We start from the raw sequence: 5293 nt of genomic DNA on the forward strand, positions 1-5293 counted from the left end.
GAATAAACTCTGAAGATTTTTCCAACGGAGTTCTGACGGAATTCCACTCAAGCTGTCTTGCATACACACGGTCACACCAAATTCTGACCATCCAGAATGCGGTGACATACAACACGTATGACGGGACTAGAAAACGGAAGTTCAATAGCCAGTAACCAATAGCTTCCGTCACGTACTTGTTTCAGAGCATGCGTCGTTTTTGGTACGACGGAACAGCATACAGACGAGTGGTTTTCCTGATAGGAATTGATTCCGTCTGAAAAATTTAGAACATGTTCTCTTTCTAGATCCATCAGAATTAAAAAGTAAAAAGTCCAATGGGGCATACACATGATCGGAATATACAATGAAAAGCTCCCATCGAACTTTTTCTGTCGGACATTCTGCTCGTGTGTACACGGCATAAGGGTTATTCAAAACTTTTACACTCAGTACTTTCTTATCAAGAGTTAGGCTGCTTGACTAGATAACAAGAAGTGGATAATGACTTGTTGACACAAATTCGGCTTAACCACAATATCTCATAGGGTGTGGTTCTATGCAAACTTTTAAGCTGATTATGGTAAAACTCACACACACGAAAAGTTCACTTCTACTTTATGTGAATGAAAGATAATCTAAGGTGGAGTCAGTTGTTTATACATTCTATTACAATATTGACTGGGTAATGTGATAGGAATGAAAGGATGCTGCATTGTTTGATGGAAAAGAAATATCAACCTACAGAGGGCTGAATTCAAAGACACCCCAAAAATATAAGTGAAAAAATGATGCAGCAGGCTAGTCCAATTTGCTAAAACTTCATTGCAGCAACTCAAAATGGTACTCAGTAGTTTGTATGGCCCCCTCATGTGCTTGTATGCATGCCTGACAATGTCAGGGCATTCATTCTCCTAATGAGACGATGGATGATGTCCTGAGGTATTTCCTCCCAGATCAGGACCAGGGCATCACTAAGCTCAAGGACAGACTGAGGTGTAACCTGGTGGCATCGGATGGACCAATACATAATGTCCCAGAGGTGTTCTATTGGATTTAGGTCAGGCGAGCATGGGGCCATTCAATGTTATCAATTCCTTCATCCTCCAGGAACTGGCTGCATACTCTGACACATGAGGCCAGACATTATCACACACCAGGTGGAACCCAGGACCCACTGCACTAGCGTAGCATCTGACAATGGGTCCAAGGATTTCATCCTGATATCTAATGGCAGTCAGGGTGCCATTGTCTAGCCTGTAGAGGTCTGCTTTCATGTCTGTCACATGTGCTTACAGTTAACCTGCTCTCATCTGTGAAAAGCATAGGGTGCCAGTGGCAGACCTGCCAATTCTGGTGTTCAATGGCAAATGCAAATCGTGCTACATGGTGCCTGGCAGTGAGCACAGAGCCTACTAGAGGACATTGGGCACTTATTCCACCCCCATGAATTCTGTTTCTGATTGTTTGGTCAGAAACATTTACACCAGTGGCCTGCTGGATGTAATTTGTAGGGCTCTGGCAGTTCTCATACTGTTCCTGCTTGTTCAAAGGAGCAGATACCAGCTGATGGGTTAAGGACCTTTGACAGCCCTGTCCGACTCTCCTAGAGTAACTACCTGTCTCCTGGAATCTCCTCCATGCTCTTGAGACTGTGCTGGGAGACACATCAAACCTTCTGGAAATGGTATTGATGTGCCATCCTGGAGGAGTTGGACTTCCTGTGCAACCTCTATAGGGTTCACCGATCCAGGTATCCCCTTATGCTACCAGTAGTGACACTGACCCTAGCCATATGCAAAACTAGTGAAAAACAGTCAGAAAAGATGAGTAGGGAAAAATGTCAGTGGTCTCCACCTGTAAAACCATTCCTGTTTTGGAGGTTGTCTCATTGTTGCCCATCTAGTGCACCTGTTGTTAATTTCATTAACATCAAAGCAGCTGAAACTGATTAACAATCCCCTCTGCTACTTAACTGACCCAATCAATATCCCAGGAGTTTAATTGACTTGATGCTATACTTTGAATAAAAAGTGATCCTTTCATATTTTTGAGCAGTGTACAATAGCCAGGGAGGAGGGATTTGTTTGAGACAAATGTAATAAAGTGTGCTACTCTTTTTTACATCTACATGTGCTGGATATATCCAAAAACCAAAGAACCTAAATAAGTATAGAAGGTATTAAATAAATAAATGTGTTTGAAACAAATATCATTCAAGTAAAATGTGCCAAAAAGTGCCAGTGCCTGAATTAAGTGCAATCCGTGACTCCATAAAAATAATATTCATTAAACAGTCAAACAAGAAGGTCCATTGTGATAAGCAAGTGCAAAGTTTTCATCAAAAAAATTGATTAGTGTAAAGATCATATACATCCTCTAATAATTGATACTAGTGTTCTTAAAGTGACAGTGCAGTGCTATCCCACTTCAATTTACTCAATGTGCGCTGTGCCCCAACCCCAATGGGTCCAGACTCACAAATTGTAGTTGACCCCTTATGGCTTATGCCAAATGGGATCAAAAGAAAGCTTTCTACGGCTCCGCTGTGCATAGCTAGGTGTCCTTAAGGCTGTTTCTTTTTACACAGACCAGTTGGAGCTCAACATGTGTATAAAGCAGAGAGGGATATCATCACGCAAAAACGTCTTTATTAAAACACATCAACACATCATCACATTGTTAAGTGCCTCACTGACACCCAGGGATCATCTTCCTGTAATTATTAAAACTGCTGATGGCCGCCACTCTGCAGGTGAAAGCCGATGTTATCGGTGTATGGACTCAGAGAGCCGAGAGAACCACTCGCCCCTACCCATATGGGTTTCGTCTCTCAGTTAGACATCATCAGGAGGAATTTGTTGAAGGGGTCTATGTTTAAAACATTGACCATGTGAATGTCTTCATTATTCATAAGGGCACCATACATTTTTGCCGTATTGTTTGTGATAATATGTCCTATGATCATCAGTTCCATCTACTGGCTATAATGTAGTATTTTGCTTAAAAATACCACATTATATGGCCACTAGAAAGGGCTGTTAGGAGATAATTATATTAGGAAGAAATTGGCAGATATTTGTGTTGCAGCATATCATATTACTTAGTGTAATACAAAAAAGAAATATGCTTATTTACTTAAAAAACACAATGCTCCCAAAATAGTACAACATGTGCTTGTTCAAGTCCAAATGTAAGCACATTTTGTGAGCACTGTGTTTATAAGTAAACATATATATATTTTTTTTTATTAAACTGGTTAATATGATATGCTACACTATGTATGTGGTATTTTTGGATTTTGCATGAGATGCTGTGAGTGCCATAAGGACAGTGGAATATCTGAGGATTCTGCCAGTGGCGGTGCGTCTCTCCAGCCACCCCTTCTATGACCAATGGATAGATTCATGCATTGCATGAATCTATCCATGGCTGCCGCTGCCACCCCCTATTCAGGCGCCCGGCCCCTTTTCGGCCGTGGGTGCCTGAATTACAGCGGCATGGTGTGTTTTTGAAGCACCTGAATAGAGCCATAGGCTCTAATAGGCATCAAAAAAGGTCATGCTTGGCGCTCGCAGTTCACTCAGGTGTTAGAAAAGCAAATGAATATTCGCTTTCCTAAAACTGAACCGCCTCTCCGCCAATCAGGTGCTTGGGTCTGTCAACAGGCTGAAACTACAGGCGCTGTGATTGGATGCCTATCAGGCATCCAATCACCTATAGGACAGGATGGGAGGAGAGGACAGGAGAAGAAGTGGAGGACATGGAGGAGCACAGGCACAGTGGTGTAGTGGGTAGCACTTTCGCCTAGCAGTAAGAAGGGTCGCTGGTTTGAATCCCAACCACGACACTACCTGCCTGGAGTTTGCATGTTCTCCCTATGCCTGCGTGGGTTTCCTCTGGGTACTCCGGTTTCCTCCCACACTCCAAAGATATGCTGGTAGGTTAATTGGATCCTGTCTAAATTGTCCCTAGTATATGAATGTGAGTTAGGGACCTTAGATTGTAAGCTCCTTGAGGGTAGGGACTGATGTGAATGTACAATGTATATGTAAAGCGCTGCGTAAATTGATGGCGCTATATAAGTACCTGAAATAAATAAATGTTCATGGAGGACACCGCTCGCCACTGTCACCCGCTGCCCCACTGAGACAGGGTAAGTGCCTGGCAGATGGCGAGTGGGCGGGGGTCACAGTGGCAGCATTCGATGGGCACAGTGGCAGTATTGGATGGGCACAGTGGCAGCATTTGATGGGCACAGTGGCTGCATTTGATGGGCACAGTGGGAGCATTTGATAACACAGTGGCAGCATTTGATTGGCACAGTGGCTGCGTTTAATGGGTACAGTGAGGCTACAATTGTTTTTATTTTTTCAGAATTTTTCAGTTTGTTTGCGCCCCCCAAAAATTTTTTAACCACCCGCCACTTGATTCTGCACAAAGAAAGGAGACATCTGGAGACAAGAAAGGGACTTCTCCGTTTTCAGAATACACTGATCAGTGCTGCAGTTGATTGGCTGCAGTGCTGATCAAAGGAAAATGTTCCAACATTCTAGTTTAAGAGCAGCCAATCATTAGAAATCCATGCGGTCCTTGCTAAACTAGACGCTTTTCAATCCAGCTATGGCCAGCTTATTGTTTCTCAGCCTTTTGGCTAAGAGCAAGTGTAGTATCTATGTAAGCTTAATTAGCTGTCTGTTGCCCCTCCTTCTCCCAATCAGAATGATGCTTTATAGTAGGTTGATTTCTTAGCAAATCTAGGTAATTTGTGAATATGTAACTACATATATTGCAGTCCTTTTTAAATTTTTAAGGAGGTGAGCTTTAAAGTTTCTGCTACTGTTCCCTATTGGGGAGATTAAAATTAATCTCTTCTTCAGGTAAATTTCTCCGCAAATACGCATTTACACAGTAATGAAAATCCTGGCCGATTCTAACCCCACCCATTTTATATTACTATTTATGTCTCTTTTTCTTCATAACTACAGCACTTACAAGCATGCAATATTAAACATTTATTACAATGTAGCGCTCAATTTACTGATGTTTGATGGATTAAGGTCTTTATGCCATGGCCTATCAAGTGAAGAAAAACTCTTCATTAAAACCCCTTAAGACTAATCTAAAATACACATTGCACTGCATCAAAGATTAAAATATAAGCGTTTTTCACTGTATATATTTCAAGAATCAAGGATTTTAAGATGTGTGTAAAAGCTTAAGAACCTAAGCTATATTCAGCAATATACTTGTTAAGTTAGTTTGTATAAGTACAAAGTCAAAATGATGACTGTTACTTTTTAAATTATTTTAG

The 5293-nt window shown here is 41.6% G+C and overlaps 1 pseudogene; it reads left to right on the top strand.

Moving 5' to 3' along the window:
- Positions 1-4613: 4613 nt before the first annotated feature.
- Positions 4614-4781, top strand: LOC141142001 (U2 spliceosomal RNA; annotated as a pseudogene).
- The last annotated feature ends 512 nt before the right edge of the window (positions 4782-5293 follow it).

This window comes from Aquarana catesbeiana, linkage group LG04 (assembly GCF_042186555.1).
Source record: "Aquarana catesbeiana isolate 2022-GZ linkage group LG04, ASM4218655v1, whole genome shotgun sequence".
In the NCBI taxonomy this organism is placed as follows: domain Eukaryota; kingdom Metazoa; phylum Chordata; class Amphibia; order Anura; family Ranidae; genus Aquarana; species Aquarana catesbeiana.